General features: G+C 36.9%; 1 long non-coding RNA gene across 1 annotated transcript in view; it reads right to left on the bottom strand.

Moving 5' to 3' along the window:
* Window positions 1–9840: 9840 nt before the first annotated feature.
* The window catches only part of LOC141417536 (uncharacterized), a 29976-nt gene continuing 17460 nt past the window's right edge, over window positions 9841–22356 (bottom strand). Inside the window, exons 2-3 of the long non-coding RNA XR_012442174.1 lie at window positions 16056–16098; window positions 9841–12186 (exon numbers count right to left, since the gene is read on the bottom strand). This is a non-coding gene — a long non-coding RNA (uncharacterized lncRNA). The remainder of the gene's footprint in view (window positions 12187–16055; window positions 16099–22356) is intronic.

Genomic DNA, 22356 nt, shown 5'->3' with positions numbered 1-22356 from the left:
CCATCCATCTACTTGAGAATGATAAGATTTCATTCTTCTTCATGGCTGAGTAAAATTCCATTGTGTATAAATACCACATTTTCTTAATCCATTCATCAGTGGTGGGGCATCTTGGCTGTTTCCATAACTTAGCTATTGTGAATAGTGCTGCAATAAACATGGGTGTGCAGGTGCCTCTGGAGAACCTGACTTGTATTCCTTTGGCTATATCCTTAGGAGTGGGATTGCTGGATCATATGACAGATCTATGTTTAGTTTTTGAAGAAGCCTCCATATTGTTTTCTAGCTTGCACTCCCACCAGCAGTGTACCAGGGTTCCTTTTTCCCCACATCCTCGCCAACACCTGTTGTTGGTAGTGTTTTTGATGATAGATAGCTATTGTAACAGGGGTGAGGTAGAATCTTAGTGTGGTTTTGATTTGCATTTCCTTTATGGCTAGAGAGGGTAAGCATTTTTTCATATTTTTTTTGCCATTTAAATTTCTTCTTTTGAAAAAGTTCTGTTTAGTTCAGTTGCCCATTTCTTTATTGATTCATTGATTTCGGGAGAGTTTAGTTTTTTGAGCTCCCTGTATATTCAGGTTATCAGTCCTTTGTCTGATGTATAGCTGGCAAATGTTTTCTCCCACTCTGTGGGCTTTTTATTCTCTTGTGTAGATCTGGTACTGTCCATCTGGTATTGTTGTTCCATCTGAAGAACATTCTTTAATGATTCATGTAGTGTGGGTTTGTGGCAGATGAATTCACTGGCTTTTGTACATCTAAACATTATTTTACCTTGGTTTATGAGAGATATCTTTTGTTGGGTATAGAATTCTATGTTGACATTTTTTTTCCTTCAATATTTCAAAGATACTCTGTAAGGCTTTTTTTTGTTTTGGTGGTACTGGTGTTTGAACTCAGGGAATTAGTCTTGCTAGGCAGGTGCTCTACCACTTGAGCCACTCTGCCAGTCCTGTTAAGGTCTTTTATTTGGATTATTCCTGAGAAGAAAAGGGATCTACCGCTATCTATATCTTTGTTTCTTTGTATATAATGTATCTTTTCCTTTTGGCTACTTTTATGATTTTCTAATCACTGGTTTTAAATAATTTGTATGCAATTTGGTGCGTACATGTTTGTAGTGTGGGGATTGGTTGAGTTTATCAGATCTGTGAGTTTATAGCTTTCAATAAATGTGCAAAAATTTCAGCCACTATTTCTTCAAATAATTTTCTGTCCTCTTCTTTGCAGACTCCAATTAAATGTAAATCTGGCTATATGAAAATTTCCCACAGTTCAGTATATTCAGTTCTTTCTATTCTTAATTCTGCTTTTCCCCCGTGTTTTATTTGGGGGTATTTTCTATCTCTCTGTGTTCAAATTTATAATTTTTCCATGATAATCTCCTATAAACCCCATTCAACAAGACTTCCAGTTTATACACATTGATGGTTTTCATCTCTAGAAGCCAGACATTGGTCTTTCTTTTGTCTTCCATCTTTCTACTTAACTTTTTGAACAAATGAATATATTTATGACAATGATTTGAATGTTATTGCCTGCAAATCTCAATATCTGAGTCTATTCTTTTTAACTTTTTTAGAATTTTTGTCTAAAAGAGAATTATGTAACTTGTGAAAGCAAAGTGATTCTTCTTGAATAACAAGCCAATAGTCCTGTCAGGTTTTTCTCTACCTCATTCCTCAAATTACTGTCCTTATCAGTATAGAGCATTATTACTGATCTGCAAATGTTCTTGACAACACACTTGGTGCCATGCTTGCCTCTATTTCATCCCATTTCAAAATGTTTCACTACAGATAGTGTTTATGCAAATTGTGACCTAAGAAGATTCAGATCAATCCTTGCAAAAGTGATATGCTTTGCCCTAGTGGAGAATGTTACTATTACCTTTTCTATTTGACTCTTTCTTATCCATCTCTATCACCTTGATATCTGATGTCAAATTATGTCAACTGTGTCTCTATAAAAGTGTTCTCATCTGTTCCTCCTATGCATTTCTGTTTTCTAGTTTGGGCTCAAATAAAATGTCAGTTGTACTGCTCTAACAATCTCTCTTGCCACCCACCCCCCCCACCCTGTGCACACCTAACAGTCATCAAACATGTATTAATTATATTCTTTGTTCCAGAAAGTGCTGAGAGCTGACTTGGGATGCACCAGTCCTACTAAGCCAAAACTTTAATGTCTGCCCTCTGTGTGTTCAAAATCCTTAATGAATTCTTTCCTCTAAGAAAATAAAATTCAAATGCCTTTGTATAATAGTCATAATATCTGTAGCATGCGTTTTTATTAAATCAAACAGCTTTCTGTTCTCTTTGTTCATCAAACATTCTCTTTACTTTGCTAAACTTTGATGTAATGTGCATTCTTTTCTCTTATTCAAGGTCTAATTTGAAAGCTTCCTTACCACAAAGCCTAATTTGATCACCTCCAAATTAATTGTTCTATTTTCTCATGATTCCTCCCCACCTTTTACTTAACACTCTTATTATTTTTGTATACATCTATCTTCTTTTTTCTCTTCTCTTGTCTTGTCTTCTCTTCTCTTTTTTCTCTTCCTTCTCCGCTCTCCTCCCCTCCCCTCTCCCCTTCTCTCCCATTGCTTCCCTCTGGCAAATAATAATTCTGCATATTAACAAAGCATACTGTGATCTGTGTACACATTATAGAAAAATTCAACCAATTTAATTAATGTATCCATTTCTTTTAGAAATTTTGAAATATACAATGTATTAGGGTCACTAAAATTTGTTACTCTAGTCTATAAGAAATTTTGTACCTTTTGACCAATATCTCCCTTTTCCCCATCCCTACCCTCATTCCCATCCTCTGGTCACTGCCTTCCCACTGTTTCTATGAAATCAGCTTTTTTAGATTCTTCATATAAATGAAATTATACACTATTTATCTTTCTGCCTTTCTGTGCACTTAGCCTAATGTCTTCTAGTTCCATTCATGCTGTTATAAATTACAGCATTTCCTTTCTTTTTCTATAGCTTACTTCATCCATTGGCTGTAAGTCTGAAGACAGGTTTGGGTTGAGACTCATCTGAGAATATTCTGATCTGCTTTAAAATAAATCATAAATGTTCAATAAACATATGGAAAATGGATGAATGAATGAGGATGATAAGTCATTTAAATAGATTTTTATAAAAAATAATTCTAAATGGAAAAACTTCGGGAATGTTTAATCATGTCCACAAAGAAGAAATACAACTCATGTCTCATTGGATTGGGGAAGGAAAAGCAGGGTCATGCAAAATTTAGTTTAGTTTTGTTTTCATGTTTTCTACTTGGGTAGATGAAAATTACTGTGTTAACAATTAGGCAGCAAGGATTAATTGGCAAATCACCAAGATGATTGGTATAGCAGTATTATCAACCAGTTTAGTGCTCTTCATAACCTTGTCCTTAGATATCTATCACTCCAGACCTTGAGCTAAGACCAAGATATCTTGATAACAAATAGAGACATTTGCTTGACAAATTGCAGAATAGATTGACTTTTTTCTTTTACATAAAGGTTATCACTGGGTGCCTTGAGACTATGGAATTTGGAAATATCCAAGACACTTTTTAAATCCTCAAAATTTCATTTAATAAGTGAATTGTCAGCTCTACCACTTATTAGTTATGTGCCTTTGAGTGAGCAATTTAATGTAAATCTCAACTTTCTCATCTTTAAAGTGGGAGTAATGATATTATAATATTATGGGAAAAATTATTTTTAACAAAGTTCTTAATATAGTCCTTTTTGTCATTCTAGTAAGTGCTGCATAAGTTTTTGCTGTCATTATATACTATGAAAAAATAGTTACATTTGCTTTCCTTTCTTGCTTGATTGTAGGGTCTATAAAAAATTTATCCCTACTGCTTAATATATTGCACGTTGGACGTGCTTAACCTATATATTCTTTAGTAAATGAGTAAGTCTAGGTTTTCCATAGTGCTAAGCAACTATGAAAACCTTGTCATGGGGGTGAACTGAGATTGGAACACATTCCATGACATTGAGTGATATGACACACTGGAGTGAGAGAGAAAGAGAGAGATCCAAAAGGAATCTTTCATTGAAATTGTCATTGGTATTAAGATAGTAATTCTTTGGGATTAGGATAGTCTGAGTCATTTTTGGTAGAACCCTGCCATGAGCAGTTAGAAGACTAGAGGATAGACAAAATCATTTCCATCTCTCCACTCATTTAAAACTGAAAATATCAATGGTCCAGCAATGTAGACAATGCTGCCTCTTAGCATGTTATCATATCCAAGATGTTTTCTTCCAGAAATACTGATTAAAAACCCTTAGGGGTATGACATTTGCTAGTTCTCCAACCTTGAATTTCAAACAGCAAGATCCTATTTCAGGTATTTATTTTAATACCTGAAATATAAGCTAATAAGCAATGAAAAAAGTGTAAAAAATACATAGATGGTCACTTAAAATGCTGAGAAGTTCCTTGTCTTACTCAGCTCAAGCTGCTATAACTACTGTAGACTGGGCGGTTTAAACAACAAATGTATATTCTCACAGTTTGGGAGGCTGGAAAGTCTAAGATTAGTATCTGGTAATACCCCCTTCCTACTTTGTAGATTGTTGCCTTTTGTTGCATACACATATGGCAGACAGAGAGAGAGAGAGAGAGAGCTTTTTTAAATCTCTTCTTAAGAAATCCCATCATGAGGGTTCACTCTCATGACCTAATTACCTCCCAAATGGCCTGTCTTCTCATACTACCCCAACTGAGGGATTGAACATATGAATTTTGGGCAACACATTTTGCCCATAACACTACTTTATTTTCAAATATTTTCTCTTTTATTTGCCCCAGTGCCTGAATCTCCATCATCATAAATCCATTCTTTTGGCATAACAGTTTTGACTGCTGTCATCTAGCCCACTTTGACTTATTATTGTCACAGAGAAACAGCATTAAGTCCTAGAATTCTTCAGGTCTTCCAGATGTTTTCTTCTTGACCATGAGAGACGAGAACAGAGCTTGGAGAAAGTGTTGATATTACATTGAAATGAGGAACTGGATCCCATTTGTGTAGAAAGCATAGGCACTCTTGAGGAAAAGGCCACAATGATTCTTGCCACTGTTGCTTGGTAGCCAAGGTGTGGGGTCAGAGGCAGGCAAAGGTAGAGACATGGAGAGAGGAAAACCAGCAAGATTCTGAAGTGACACATCTCTGGTTTCTTGCTCTTTCTGAAAGCCATGCCACTTATATTTCAAACGAAGGTATTGGATTAGATATGGTGCTTCTCAGCTCCCTTTAAACTCTGGCCCTATACCTCCATCCTGGTAAGAAGGAGCAAAGAAGAGGGATTTTGTGTGCTTGAGTATGATATGGAGTCCTGGCTTACAGGACTGTTGATGTGGAGGGAGCACTTGTACATCCTCCTTATTTTGCAGACTTTTGACTTCCTTGTCTGTGGTCAGAGGTTGGAATCCTGGACTTACTACTACCCAAGTTTCCTTTGAGCATGCTTGGATTCTATAAATTACTCTCCACATAATTTTATTCCATGTAGATGTGCTAAGTTTATCAGTTTGAAATTTATGAATACAGCTATTTTCAGCAACTTAAAATCACCATGTAGGTATATGCACATGGGGTGTGATAAATGGAGCTAATTACAAACATAACTCTGAAAAAGCAAACACAAACAAAATTTAGCACTTCTTCTTCACTTATCTCTTTATTTCAAGTGCCAGAGGTTTTAGGGTCTGAATTATCTACATGAATTGTCTCAGCATTTCCTTTCAATTTCTATATGGAGATAACTCAAATTATGGTCACCATTACCATTGCCCCCAATCTCTTTTTGGCTTCAAGATAATAAAAATTCCCTAACAACTAAAAAAATCAAGATGCCCTTTTCACTTTGACCATACAGATGGAGAAATTGTAAATAACAGATCCTTGACACTCTTCAGAAATAAAATGTGAGGAAGAGTTCAGTTGTCTGATTAAATTCTCCCAATAAAATCTCACCCGGCCTATTTTTACCCCAGGGATAAGGACTATGACACAATGGACATTATTTTTCCTTTGAACATTCTCATATCTTGTCAAGATGTCATCAATACAAATACTTTTGACGTTTTTAGTGCAACGTTTGGGAAGCAGGTTGAATTTTTCAATCCTCCCAGCCAATATAAGTCAGTCAGAGATACTTAATTTCTATTTGAGATCCTTCGCTTCTATTATAAACAGATCCCGCAGTGGGAGATAAATTTCATGGTAACAGTTTGGACTTTTTTATGAACCACCTGCAAGTTTTCTGCAAACAACATGTTTTATAGGAGCTCAAGGCAATGTTCACCCATCAAGACCTGACAGTAAGAGGAGGATGGATGAGGCCTTATCTCAGGCACACACGTAACCTTCCCTGTCCCCTGGCCTGACCTCCCTCTGCACTCATTTATGAAAATGATTCATCTTTAAAGAGCTTCCTCGCTCTGCCTGCAGGCTGTAGATCTTTTTGCACTGGACTTGTGTAGGCTGAGGTTATAAACTTCAGTGTGTAAGCCATTTGGAGGGGTTTAATTTTGAATATTGGAAAAAGAAAAGCTTACAATACATATATTTCCTTAAAGGTACAGTCTCATCTGGGGACTTTCTTCTATAGAAAGATACTCCCATAGAATTTCATTGAAAGAGCATTGGTGGGATTCAACTTTTATTTATTTTGCTAAAAGTCTTGCTGTATGGAACATATTTAAACAGAGGGCTAGCAAGTAGTGCTAACATTATGCTGTCCTCAGGTGGAGGAAGACAGGCTCTATCATGTATATTTTATGTTTGTGTGGGGCATTGGGAAGAGTGGGATTTGCGTCAGGATTGCTGGGGAATCTCTAGGTTCATTTTGAATATTCTTTTGAACTGAAAAGCCTTAGAAGTAAAAGAGTAGGAAGTAGAATTTAAGGAAATAACAATCTCAACAAAAGTAGAAAGATGGAAGAAAGGGAAGATGATATGAATTTGTTCATTCATTCAGGCTGAATTTGTAAGAGCCAACTTTATTTTCACAGCTCTTGAGAATTGAATCCATATTGGAAATGGGGCAAGGGAATAAATATGTGTGAGAGTTTGGAGTTAAGAAAGAGAAGGGCTTGGGATGTAGTGCAGTGATAAAGACCTTTTTTAGCATGCAAGCTGTCCTGGGTTCAATCCTTAGCTGGGAAAAAGAGAGAGAGAAATGGGTGTGTGCGTGGCGGGGGAGAGAACAGAAAATCTTAGTAGAATGGTTTTTGAAATTCAACTTTTTGTGCAACAGTTTAACTAGGATGAGATATCCTAAGCCAGTGGCAGGCAGGTTTTTTTTTTGTGTGTGTGTGAAAGGCTGAATATTAATTTTTTAGACTTTGCATACCTTATGGTTTCTGTCACAACTATTTAATTCTACAGCTAGAGCATCAAAACAGATGTAGCCAATATGCAGATAATTGGGCAAGACTGTGTTCCAATAAAACTTCATCTAAAATGGCGCGACATGGCAGGATTTGGCTTGTGGGTGGCAGTTTATTGAGCCCTTATCCTAGATGACTCTGTTGTAACATCAAACCTCAAATAAGCAGAGCGTGCTTCCCCATTCCTAGACTGAGGCCAATGGCAAAAAAGCAGCAATTAGTAAAGAGTCATATTTTGCCACAAAAGAGTAGTCAAAATGAGTCTAAGGAAAGCTTGTGTTTTGCAAAATGTTAATTAGTGTTCCTTGAGAAAGATTTCCACAGTTAAGTGAGTTTTATAAATATGGGCAAGTCTTTGTGGAACTTTTTGTTCTTTAAGAACAAAAAGAAATCTCAAAAAGAAAATGTAGGAGGCAATCTTTTCCAAACCTGTTCATTTATAGAACCTTTTTGTACTCATGTTTATTACTGTACCATCTTTGGGACACTATGACTCCTTGGAATACAATTTTGTATTGTTCTTCAGGGGGATGAGTCTCTGGTATTGTCTAGCTACCTGACAACATCCACCTGAAGCTAGATGTCTGCCCTGTACAACTTGCTTCAGACCACTCTTCTAAACTCTAGAAGTCACTACATAAACACAGACAAGTAAAATCTTGTCTATGTTTCTGTGTTAGTCAGCTTTCTCTTATTATAAGGAAACACCTGAGGCAATTAACTTATAAAGAGCAAGATTTATTTAGCTCAGAGCTTTTGCAAGTTCCAGTCCAAGAATTGGCCCATTGCTTTGGGCCTCCATGGGTTTATTGGATGGCAATGGTGGGCAGTGTGTGGCAGAGCAAACTGCTGACCTCATGGCCAGAAAGCAAAAGGGGAGGAACAAAGCCTCAGCCCATGGACTTTTGGAGGACATCTTGATGTAAACTTTTCTTTATACTAACTTGCCACACTCTATAGAATAATTTGTTATGAGTTCCATTGACCTTCTGGATAATGCAAAATGGCAGCGATACTCCACATTAGCTCTTTCTAAATTCTACTTCTGCAAGATAATCTCAAACATCCTCATAGAGATTTGCCTTCTGTAAATCCCCGATGCTATATAGTCCGATCTAGGCAGTATGTCCTAAAATCTCATCTGAAAGAGAATTTGCTCATCTTCATGGTCAGGAGTGGTCAAATCTGATGATGATGGAAATTCACAAAAGATGACTGATGTTCTGTAGGGTGCTGAGAATTCAGTTCATCTCTGCTGTGTACCCTCCATGTTCTTAGCTCAGAGCCAGGAAATGAATATCCTTAGTCAGGTACTCTTCTGTCTTTGATGAGATTAAAATTATGTAGGAGTCAAAGGAATATAGCAGTGAAGTAGTTTTCAAATTGGTGAACTCTAGAGTTCCCTCTAAGGAGTGAGGGATGGTAGTCTGTGTGATTTCTGGATCTCTCATCCCTGCTTCAATAAGAGTAGCTCTGATGTTATCTATTTTATCTAGAAAAATAATAGGTGTTAAAGTCAGAAGGAAGTGTCTCTTCTGTCTACCATGGTTCTGCTTAATCTTTCTGAGTCTGTTTGCTTTTCTATTAAGAATGGCTAATGCACATTTTTACAGATTTGCTGTAACAGTTAAATGGATGCATGCATGTGAAGTACCCAGAATAGTTCCTGGCTCATAGTAATAAAAGACAATTAAAGCCATAGAGTAGAGTAGGATCTAAGTCACAGGAAGACCACAGGTGCCTTGCATTTCATTCCATGAGTAGTTGGATTGAAAATATTTGTTAAATAAAGTATACAAAATTAATAATGAGAGAAAGGATGTGTGACATCTGGCTGGGTGAGATCAGGAGCTCCTTCAGGAGTGGGAGTATTTGAGCTGCATTCTTACTTCAGGTCCTGAAGATAGAGTGGCTCTTGCCACCAGAGACCTTATGCAAGGATGCCAGAGGTAGCCTGGACCTCTAGATGCTTCAAAATTTTTGGGAAGTGATCTTTAATGTGGTCAGATGATATTATGGAAAGCTTTTCCTAGAGAAGGATAGGGAATGGGGAAGAGGAATGGGTATGGTGGGGAGGAGTAAGAATGTGGGTCAACTCCCTGTAGAGCTGTCCTTATCTCAACCAGCAAAACCCCTTGTTCCTTCCTGTTATTGCTTATACTCTCTCTACAACAAAATTAGAAATAAGGGCAAAATAGTTTCTGCTGGGTATTGGGGGGGGAGAGGGAGGGGGCGGAGTGGGTGGTAAGGGGGGGGTGGGGGCAGGGGGGAGAAATGACCCAAGCATTGTAATAAAATATTAATTAAAAAAAAAGAAGCTGTAGCTCTAAAATATAGTACCAACTTAATAGAAGACATTTCTAATTTTATTATAATTTTCCTTCCAAGCAATTATGCTGTTTTTTCTCTATTCTTTACTCCATTACCATGGTAGGTTGACTATTATATTTTGTAGTCCTCAAATTTGGTTTTGGTGTGTTTCCCTAAAATATAAATTATTACTTAGAATAGTTTTGGTGTTAGGGACTAAGCTTATTACAAATGCTCAATCTTTCAATAACTAATTGAATAGATAGGCTCTGTTCATTCTATGAATGGGGAAAAGAATTCCAAGTGCTATTTTATCTGATGTTGCAGATGGACAGAGGGAAATCTAGGGAATCAGAGGTGAGTCGGAGATATCCAGATTCTAAAAGCACTCAATATTGTTTCTTCAGTCGAGAAACAGAGAAGGCATTCTTATGACTTTGTTTTAATTATTTGCTTACATAAAATATACTTCCTTGTCCCTAATACTCACATAGTGGATTTGATTTATAATTATATATTTTTTCCTATGGTGTCTTCTGTGAAAATAATATTATTGCAAGATTGTGAATGAAAACATCACCATTACAACTTGAATTTTGTGGGGTTGTATTATTTTATTTTGAACCCTCTGGACCAATGACGTATTATTCCTGTTCCTTTACTCCATTATAACTAGAAATTTCCAGGGACATTTCACATGCACTCACAAAATAATCCTTTGGTGTCCCTATCTTGGAGTCAGAAAATCTGTCATTTTCATTCAGCTTTAGACTGTCCCCTGACTGGGCACCTCTTGCTTGCTGGGTCTCTGTTATTACTGTTGTGTTCTGCAGCTGGGTTCAGCTACGGAAGTTAGCTATGTGAAAATGGCTTCCGGGCACTCATTTCAGTCATGGTTGAGTATGAATCTTGTAAAGGCGAGGCTGGCAGGCAGATCCAAGTACCAGACACCAAACTGTGTCAGAATCCCTTGCTCCTCTGAAACTGATACCCTGTCGTTAGGCTTACTGTATTTGTACTATGATTCTGTTTTATCCAAGGAAGAATTCTTCAGCAAAAGTCTCCTTAGTCACATGCAAATGTTTATTATTTTTTCCATTTACTAATTTTTCATACATCCAAGTCTGTCTTTGCATAATAGATATAGTTTAGGCATAGGCATAATCTAAGGAAAGCACAATAAAATGGAGGAACTAATAATTGCAGTATCACTAATAATTTTATTTCTTGTTAGCTGTCTTCATAAATAAGAGAAAGGAAAGAAATATTACAGTTATTTCTAGGTTCAAAATAGCTGTTTTACTCTTAAAAAAAGGAGGAGGAAGAGTAAGAGGAGATGTGGAGGAGGAGAGGAAGAGGAAGAGGGGAGGAGAAAAAAGGAGGAGGAAAAGGAGGAGGAGGAGGAGGACAGACTCTTACTTTCCCACAAATCCCGTATATCTTTTGGCAGTGAATGATGAATTGCATTTCAATTATCTGTTACTTCCTTGGAAGATTTCAGAAAGCTTTGTTTACAGAAATCACTAATGTCTCCTATTACACCCTCGAAATTGGGTAATGGATTGTGAAGCAAATGCATGCAGATGGAGCAAGTCTAAAGGTGTTGGCATGAAGCAAGAATTTTATCCTCACTCTGAATGTGTGAGATGCTGCTATTTGGTATTTATTGCTTGGTGTCAAGAATTCTTAATTTTAAATAAAATATCAGATTGTTCCAGAACAGAGAGAGCAGATTCTGGTATTATATTTTTCGTTTTCATTAAGAGGATCCTGGAGGTATAAAAACTCTCCTGAGGAAGTAGCTGTGAAGAAAGGGAGGAGAAGGAAGCACAGTACTTTTGAAATTTTGAGACTGGAGTATATTAGGACTAAACTCAATCGATTGCATATTTTTGTTGAAGATCCATCTACGAGGAACACAAAAAAAGAGAGAATTCTCTGTGTGATGGTCTCTGTGTTCATTCTTTGTAACCAAATGAAGTGATTAGTAGGCTATGAGGATCATCATTAGGTCTTTAATTTATTGAATAATTTTGTGGTTCTAGCAAAAATATTAATATATTTGATCAATAGGGTTTTATAATATATACTAACTGGTTTTGTTTAATTAACTATTAAACAAAATATAGAGATGGTATTTGGAATGATGGTATCAACCCTTCTTTGGCATGGAGGCTGAAAATATATTCAGAATATTATGGACTTCCTCCAACATGTGCAATTGAGGTCTTTAATTTAAAATAATCAGAGCCATAATTATTTGATTTTGTATGAACATACTTTCAAAAATTACAGAGCCAATTTCTTTTTCAAAAAGGGCCAGGATACTAGCATTTGGTTTCAGAGGTACAACAAGCTCAAGATGACAAGAAAGGCATTTTCTGGGAACCATCACTCACTCCTTTGCCTGATGAATTGTCATGCCCTTCTGAGAACACAGCCATCAGTCCTGTAAAACAGAGGTCAGATAGCCAAGTCATGCTCAGCTGACTTGCCAGCAGATAAAAGATGAACTATACTAAAGCTACCTGCCCACAAGGGTTTTGAGAAGAGAACAGTCAGAATCTGAGATAATAAGCCCACTTTAAGATTTTGAGCATAGTCATGGTTTTCCTTGGCCCACACGGCGAGAGTGTGATTTCTGGATTTTCATCATGCTGTTTGTGTATCTCATGGGTAGTAACATATACAGTGACAACAGAAATAATTAGAGAACTCCATGGTGCCAGAGACACAGTAAATGCTCAACAAATATTAGAGAAGGAGGCCAGCATAATGAGAGTTATTCGCTGTTTTAAGCCACAAGTTGCCATAGACCTGTTGCCTTGGTTATCCACACCCAAAAAAAGCATTCCGTGCACAGAAAGCCTGATTAAATAAGATGACAATGGGGTTGTTTTAACTTACAGAAGCTTTAGGAAGACTTTGTATCTCCTTATTCTTCTGTGATCTATGAACGTTGCAAATAAATAAAACAAACACCACAAATCTAAGGGGGAGAGACAGGGGAGTGAACTCTTTTCTGTGAGAGAGTGATAGTAGGAAAGTGGAAAGGAGACTTAAAGGACCTTCAAAATCACCTTCTAGGTAGAGAATCTGTCAACAGAGTATTGCGGAAGTGCTTTTGAGGGAATGTACTGTTTTGGTTTTCTTATCTGGGGTGATGATGTTGATAATCATAATAATAATAATAATATTCGTAGTAATAAGATTTAATATTTATTGGGAGTTTACAACATGCTAGGATGCTGTGATAATTGCTTGCTTTCTATTATTTAATTTAATGCCTACAATAAGCCACCTGTCAAATAACTGCTTTATTACAGTGAGGAAACTGTCTGAGAGTTAAGTGAACTGCCCAAGGCCACACAGCTTGTTAACTGAGGAGATATAAAGTAGATTTGAGAGGTAGGGCTTAGATGATTTAAAGAGGAAGGATGGACAGTAATTTTCTGATCGAGGCAAATGCAATGTGAAAATGGCAGAAAAACAACATTACGATTCATATTTCTCTCCAAATGTTTTTGTTTTAATTTTCTTAAAACTTTTTGGTCAGCAGTCACTGAACTATGGCCTGCGTGTCAAGTCTGTCCTGCCACCTGTTTTCATATGGACTATCAGCTAAGAAGGACTTGTATATTTTTAAATAGTTTGAAAAAAAAATCAAAAGAATATTTGTTGACATGTGAAAATGGTATGAAATTCAAATTCCAGTGTCTATAAGTAAGGTTTTATTGATAAGAACACAACAAAGTCCATTAATGTAAATAGCGTCTGTAGGAGTTTCTGATGTATAATGGCAACACTGAGAAGTTGTAAAAGGAATTATGTGGTGTGTAAAGCCAGAATGTGGTCCTTTACAGACAAAATACTTGCCAATCTCTCTTCTTGATTTTTTGTAGTAGAGTGACTAAAAGCAAAGATTTTGCAGTTAGGTTGTTCAGTGTGCATTCTGTCTCCTTCACTTGCTACACACATTTGGGAAGTTGGGAAAGGTTGTTTAACTTTCTTGCACTTCAGTTAACATATCTGTAAAGTGGTGATTTTAGCACCAACCTCAAAGGATTGTAATAAGGATGTTTATCCTTTCTGTTCTTTTTTTTTTGGTGGTATTGGGGATTGAACTCAGGGCCTCCCATTTGCTAGGCAAGCACTCTACCACTTAAGGCATGTCCCCTGTCCAGGTTGCTAATCCACGTAAGGAGTTTAAGACAATGCCTGGCACATGGTTAGTGTTAATGAGTATTACCCTTATCATGGACTTTTTCCTATGGTAGAAACTAATCACTCTTGCTAACATCTTGTGACTCCATCACTGAGGATTTCAATTAAGGAGTTTCTTCTTGACCTACATTGCCTCTTCCCTTATCAGAAGTGGAAGTTCCTTGCCTCCTCTTGCCTCAGGTCTGAAGTAGCAAGACACAGAGAGTAAGTTCACACCCCCATCTCCTCAAGAGCACCCAGCTCTGTGCTCATTGTCATTGGCCCTGTGCTCCCGTGGCTGGTGTAACTGCTTTGGTAGGTGTGGGAAAACCCTGTGGACTTGGAGACTGAAACAGCAGATGTGCTCATTATCCCTGCAGGCTTGGAGGCTGAGATGGCTTATCCTGGGTGTACAAAACATATTGAAGGGAATAGGTGTCTTAGGGGTGAGAGGATCGGCAGCTATGACCATGCTGACACTGTCATTCCTCCTTTAGGGATTCATGACTTCACCAGGGCATAGAAGTTAGGTGAGGGAAATGAACATCAGGAAGAAGACAGAAACACAGCATCAAACCCCAGCTAGCTTTGGAGTGTGGTGGGGGCCAATTGCAATCAGTGGTGAATGTTGTGGTTTGAAGAGAGTGCAGTTTGCTGTGGGTGTTAGCATTGGAGATGATTTATTCCTTGAATCCCTTGAACTGGGATCTTTCTAGAGTATTATGGATCTGACTTTATTGTGATGGGACTATTTCAACCTAGTAACCAACTGGTCACAGTAATGGGACTGCTGATGATCATAGTACAGTAGTGTAACTTCCTAGTTCATTATTGAAAACCCACCATCTACATGTATTCCATGCTTTATTTTGTCTTCTGTTTTATTTCTGAAGGAGACTGCACTAGAATGGAAATATCAGATTTAGGTTTACAAGTCATAGCTTCCAATTCAATTACCTTCAGGATGACTTAGAATTTTTGAGAACTTTTTAGTTTATCTCTCCTTAAATTTTAAGAAGAAAAGATATAATCAGAGGCATTGTGATTACATGCATGGATTCCAGTTCAAATTCAGTTTATTCGCTTCATATCCTCATGATCTTGATCCCAGAAATTATCCTTTCTGTGTCTCAGTTTCTCCATCTGTAAATCAGGCATATTGGTAGTATATTACCTTCATAAGGTTGTTGAGAGAACTGAGTGAGCAAGCTAACTCAGAAAGTTTAGAGTTATAAATATCACCGGGCTCTTTTCTATGGTGGCCTGAGGTTGGTTATCATCTGCCAAGGAAATGACTCTGTTTAGTGTTGAATCTGTTATTTTAATGAATGCCCACAGCTGACCTCCAAGAGAGACATTATTCCAGTGGATGGAATCATGGCTCTGTGAGGTTGAATTGCTTGCTCAATGTCACAGTGCTAAGCAAGAGGGCAGGGATTCAAATCCAATCTCATCAATTGCAGATCCCACGCACTTTCTGTGAGCATGCTCAGTTCTCAGATTTACCCATTCTGTACTCAGACTGTGTCTAATAATGCAAGTTAGGTTAATTGTTTGAATAATTATAAGGAAGCAGTGTCACTTGAATATTTTCATACACAGTATTTCCCTAACCTTCTAACCAAGGATGCAAAATGTGAGTCAAATAGCATATGTTGTTTAAGATCAAGCTACAGGACTTTTAGTAGTAAGTTTAGGGTTTTTCCTACTGCTAGGTACTCAATAGAAAAGCTATAGACATTTTCTTCCTTGTCTTTCTGCTGTGAGTGCCAAGCAAGTGAACTTCATAGGAGCCATTACTCAGAGTGAGTGTGTGGCTTTGTGGAAAGTGGGAGTGTGTGTCGGTGGAGGTGGGAATAGGAAAAGGAAAAAATATAATTAATTGTTACCAAAGGGAAAAGTGGAGCTGGGTGGAGGTTTAGAATGATTCACCTGGATCTTCGTCTTAAGTGACTTAATGAGTTTCTGCAACGCCTTGTGATAAGGGTTTGGCCAAGGAGACTGTGTTTTGCCCAGGGTGTAACCACCCCACATCTTGATTACAGTTTAGGAACAGTAACTGCTGTTTTCCAAAATGATGATTCAAGAATTGAAAAGTAAAGAAGAAAGGCTCACCGTATTGGGATGACTGGTTTAGGACTCCACACAGCACAGGTAACTGGTCAAAAATAAAGAAGTATCTTTTAAAAATAGCAGAGACTAGAGTATGTTTTAAAAGTGGGACAAAACAGCCTAAAAGGGTAGAAAAACAAACCAAAGTAGGGGAAACAAACCTTTGTTAGAAAATCTTCCAAAGTAAACAACAAAAAGAGGTCTTGGCAGTAGCAGAGTTGCCTTGCCTTGAAATAATGAAGTCAACAAACATTTCTGAGTTCTTAAGAGGATGTTTAAATCTCTGTGCATCTTGCTGTACGTGTAACTACCTCTTTAGTACACTGAAGTTAGGAGATGACGTCTGTTATTAATTTTAAAGATCACTTTCCTTTATCTAATGTCATTTGGCAAATGTCCAAAAAAGAAGGTGAGATGTTCATATCTGCAGGAGGTGTCTGCCACATAAACAATAGGGTAAATTAACAATTTTTCTTTTTTTTAAAAAAGTATTAAAGCAGGATAAATATATGTTTAATATAAATATTTGGATTTCTGCACGCATGTATAAAACTGAATAAAATTTTAAAATAAAACCTCAGGATTTCCATTTGTAAAAAAAGAAAAGAAAGACCCAAAGAGGCTAAGTGATTTGCCAGGGGTCACTCCACCCCAGGTATCTGAGTTTGTGGCTACCTGTCTTACATGAAGTTTTGTTAGTGTCTTTAAAAAATTTATTAGCATAAATTAATTAATTGTACTAAGGGGTTTCACTGTGATGTTTCCATATATGCATATATAGTTCATTGATCATATTTACCTTGTCTATGTTACTCTTTTTAACCCCCCTCCTGGGTTAAGTCTTTTCTTAAAAAACCTCTGATGGCTCAAGCTCTAAGAAAAGGGTCTGGACCTTCACACATGATATGCAGAGCCTGGTGACAGCTGAATTTTTCACATTATATTTTGTACTTCTTCTGGGGAACTCTACATTACAACCAAGCTGGGATATGTGACCTTGCCAGGTCATCATAGTGTCCTCAGGCTTTTGGCCTCTGTGTGCATAACACCTCTTTGCCTGGAATGTTAATTTCTCATCTTTGCCCCATCTGAAAAACTTCTAATTTTTTTTTTTTAAGGAGGAAGATTCAGACTCTTTGAAAACGTTCTTGTTTTCTCTTTTCTGGTTTTGGTTTATTATCCTAAGTCCGTGTAGTAATTTCTAAGTGTATGTGTGTAATTTCCAAGTATATGTGTGTGCATATATGCATATATATGTATTTCTTCTTACATGACAGTAAGCATCTATATTAAAATTTATTTAACTTCCCCCCCAGTATTTGTGGAGTTGACATTTTTTTCTCTCTCATGAGTATGTTATAATAATCACCCTTACACATAAAGCCTTCTGAGCTTTGCTGATATTTCATTTAAAAGTGAAATGACTGGATAAAGAGATTTAATCTTTGGTCCATATTCCAAATGGCCTTTTATGAAGGGTGACCCATATGCATGTCTACCAGTAATGTACAATGACACGAATGCTTGTTGAGGATAAATCTGTCTCAACTCTGGGTATCATTCTTTAAAAAAAGAAAAGAAAAAGAAAGAAAAGGAAAAAAAATTTGCAAGCCAAAATGCTGTTTATATTTAATAATTATTTTTCTGATTAGTATGAGGCCAAAGTTATCTTTCAGTGACTACTGGTTATTTATAGTCTTCCTTTTATGAATTGGCTTTTCTGTCTATCTCCATTCCCAATGTATACAACTCTACCGTAGTACTTGATTAAAAATACGAAATCTATTGAGCTGTTATTATATTCCAGGTACTTTGCATTGATTCCTCTCCTAATACTACAAAATAGACACTGTTCTTTGTACCCATTTTCAAGGTCATGAGACATGAGAGATTGAATAATTGTATAGGGTCAGTAGTAAGGGATGTGAAAGAGAGATAAATTCCAGTTATTTACCCAAGAGAGGTCACTCTTTTTAAAATTAGCATACAATAGTTATATGGGGGATACACTGTGATATTTATATATGTGCTGACAATATATCTTAGTAATATTTACTCCCTCCATAATTCTCCCTCCTCCCCTTCTTAGAACAATTTCATCAGGTTTCATTCTTCTACTTTCATATGAATATGAAATACATTCATCATATTCACTCCCATTCACCTTTTCCTTATGCCCTCCACACTCCCACTGATACCTATCCCTGGAAAAGACCTGTTTAACCCTCCTGTCCTTCGTTTTCTAAAAAAAGTATATTGATAGTCCAAATGGGGTTTCACCTTGGCATTCCAAATATGCATATATCATGCTTTAATCAGATTAACTCCCTCATTGCTTACTCTTTATCACCCTATTTCCTGATTATTCAATAGCTTACAGTGCATTGTGTAACATTATATTCATTATACAGATGGTAGATTTTTCATTCTCTGACACTCTCTTTTCCCTCTCCTGCTTCATGTAGTCCCTTTACACAGACCCACTAGTACAAACTTGTTCTCTCTCTCACTATATATACATACATAATATGTGACCATATATGTATTTATGTGTATATTTAACTTATAGGTCTGGCTTCCACATATGAGGAAAACATGTGACCTTTTAACTTTCTGAGCCTAGCTTACTTTGCTTAACATGATGTTCTCCAGTTCCATCCATTTACCTGCAAACAACATAATTTCTTTCTTCTTTATGATTGAATAAAAATCCTCTGTGTGTATATACCATATTAAGAAATGTCACTTTTAATAAATACCCTCTGTTTCACTAATCAGTCTTTAAAGTTAAGTTTGCATTATTTAGATTTAGTTGGATTCATCCTTTTTAGAAGGACAGCTGTGTACATTTTGACAACATACCATGACCAAGGTACAGAATACTTCTGTCACCCACCTCTTCTAGTTAGCCGTTCTCCTCTCCCACTCTCTGATGACCCCTGATCTGTTTTCTATTAATACACTTTTGCCTTTTCAGAATGTCATATAAATATAGTAAAAAAATACGGGGTTTTTATGTCTACCTTCTTCCATGTGACTTTATGCTTTTGAAGATTATCCATGTCATAACATGTGTCAGTAGCATGTTCCTTTTTAGTTCTGTATGGTATTCCACTGTAGGGATGTAACTTATTTTTTGCTATGGGTTTCTTTTCTGTGCCACTCATTACACTATGTACTCTGAGAGTGATGTGTTCTGGTCATCTCTAGGATGTGCTTGGCATTTAGCTCATTCCATATCTTTCTGTTGTAGGAACGAAGTAGGAAATGATCATGGTGAATAGTACACTGCCTCATTAATAGTAACATAAATGAATATTATATGCAAATTTTAGGTATCTTCGTATGTCAATTAACCTACCAAAACAAAGGAAAATAATTTTTAAAACTCGGTGAAGGCTGAGATAAAGGTACATATGTACATATGATCGCCACTGATGGCGTTTATAAATTGGTCTGATTTTGCTGGCTATAATTCTGGAATGGCGAATCAGGAACTACACATTTGTCTAGACTTAGAGCTATTCATTCAATTGTTAGCAGGTGCACGAAAGGAAACGTTAAGCAACAGAGCTCTCTGGAAGGTCCTCACATGTTGAAGAATCCAAATACTCTCACCCTAGAAAATATCTAGGCTGACAATATTGCAACACAAATGAACGCTATGCAGATTAAGAATGAGAATAACATGACTATGAAGCAAACAAGCATATGAAAATAAGGGGAATCAAAGTGATTTAGGGTTGATAAGGATTCATCAATTTTTTTATCTTTATAAGTACTTTGGCTTATAATTTTAAAAATACTCTTAAAAAGTTATTTAAACAAATTGTGTGAGCATGCATGTAAGCACAGAACTTTTTTCAGTTAAATTATTACTGAAATATTATTAAAGTAAGGCTAAAGGAAATCTCTTTGTGGCAGTTGGAGTTACTGGATCTTGTGATAATTCTGATGTTGGGACAAAAGAACTTTTGGAATGCTAAACACATGAGCGAGACTGACATGGGGCAAGGACTATCTGCATAAAACTGAAGTAAAATGGAAGTGACCTCACACATTTTCTGGTCAATCTCCTTGTCTACTTATTCTCTCTTATCTCATATTGCTGAACATTTTCATGAATTGTTTAAATGAGTTAAGTAAATATGGATTTTTATTCAAAAATAAAGAGGACAATAGAGATAAATGTGGTGTACTTTTATTCAGCTTAGCTGAATGTTTTGTATGATTCAAAGTCTTCCACACCTTTGGAAGACTATGCTAGTGTGGTGAGTATTTGCCAATTCAAGTCTCTTCTAGAGGGAAGCATTGGAACAGCAGTACCTAGGAAATTTCGTGCTAAGGTGGAACTAAAATATTTGATTCTTTTATTCTCATCCCTCTCTTTGCTTTCAGATGGTGTCTTATCATCCTGAGGAAATTTTTCTTTATCATGGCAAGTCAATTTTTGATTCTCATGGGTAGACAGTCAGATGAGTCATTTGTTTTAGTGACCAGTACTTTTGTAATACACCCTTGTATAAAGCCAGTGAGAATCATAGTCTTTCAAATAGCAGAAGAAAAAAGTAGTGCTGAAAATAACTCCAGTGTGAAAGGAGCCTGGGATTAAGAAGAAGGTGTTGGTTGGCTCTCAGTAGGGCACATTTTTGTCAGCAAACACTCTGGTTCATTGTTAGATGGAAATAATGGATAGTCTATAACATAAGAGGATGGGAGAGAGAAGGACACACATACACTCACATGTGACTCACAAGATTATGGAATGTGAAAACTGGACTCGGTGGTGTGACATTCTTAATAGCCTTTAATCTGACTGCCTCAAAAGTAAAAAATCAGGGGTCATTGAAGAGTTAAGGAGTGGACTGCAAACCCATGGAGTTTAAAGCTGATGTTAGGTGATAAATCATAACACATACCACATCCATTTAATAAAAACACCCCCAAAAGACACAATACCAAGGATTGATCAGAGCAGACTAATTTAGGAAGATTCCCTGAAATAAACATGTTTTATGGTATCTAATGTAGCAGAAGAAGTAGAATGTTTTAGGATAATGAAAAGTGTGCATATAGGAAAAGAGGGTAGGGTTGTATTTTTTATTTATTGAAAACATGCTAGGTGTTATCCATTCTGTATGGAGCTCAGGGAGGACAAGGAACTGAGATGAGCTGATGAAATGTGATATTGCTTTTCTGAATGGGCATCCTCAAGCTACTGCCATACAAGTGAGTAGAAGGCAGTTACGAGAGAAGGGAGAATGTTCACTGGGGCCAAGTGCAGGTGCTAACCAGTTGGTTATTGGATATGAATTGATAGGAAAATCTTCTAGGAGACATTGGCATAAAAATTGAGGCTGAAGAAAGGGGAGGAGTGATCTGGGTGGGAGGCCTGGCTACCATGGGGAGAAGTTGGGATGCACAGCTCAAGAGGGAAATGCAGAGTCCATGAATGATTGTAACCTAGTGATTGGTGGCATTAACTGTGCATCTGACAGGGAAGTAGTTAGAAGACTTGAAGTAATCCAAGCTGTCAATGGGCTAAATTAAGGTCCCTGGAATGAAGATACAGTATTTGAATAGAAGAGATGGGAAGGAAGCAGAATTAGCAAGAGTTAGGAAGGCTTGAGGAAGTGTGAGGCCAAAGATGACTACCAGATATCTGGGTTTGGGTGCTGGGTGTTGCCCATGCACATTCTTAGGTAGATAGCACCAAAGGAGTTGTAGGTTCAAGAATGGGATGGAAGGGCAGAAGGGGTGAGAGAGGAAGAAGTGACAAGTTTTGTTCTTTTTTTTTAAAATTGGAGATTCATGTTGTACATCCAAGTAGACAAGTCTCAAAGGAAGTTAAAAATGAGGAAATGGTGAAGATTTGAGCTTACAAAAAACAGGCATGGATTGGATGATGAAGAGTAAGACTCTGAAGAGATATGGAGTCATTATTATGTTCATGTAGACTTGGAATGACAGAGAGGAGAGAATGATGTTTGCAGTATGCTGCTTTCTATCAATCCATAAGAACCAGAATTTTAATGGTGCTTGGAATTTAGAAAAAAGCAATTGCTATAGTACAATTAGGCTCAGAACTTCCAACTGGAAAAGGGAAGACATCTCATTTTGGTGCTGTCATTAATTCATATATACTTTTAAGGTGCTAAACTTTGTATAAACACTTTTAAAGACATTACATCATTTGACTTTCATAGTAGTCTAATGAAGTGAATAGAAGTGTCCTTTTCTTTCAACTTTACATATCGGAAAAGTGAAGTGATAGGTGATGAAATGATTTATCCAAGATAAATCA

This window comes from Castor canadensis, chromosome 15 (genome assembly GCF_047511655.1).
Source record: "Castor canadensis chromosome 15, mCasCan1.hap1v2, whole genome shotgun sequence".
Lineage (NCBI taxonomy): Eukaryota > Metazoa > Chordata > Mammalia > Rodentia > Castoridae > Castor > Castor canadensis.
The sequence above is the reverse complement of the archived record's forward strand: the minus strand, read 5'-3'. Positions and strand labels throughout refer to the sequence as shown.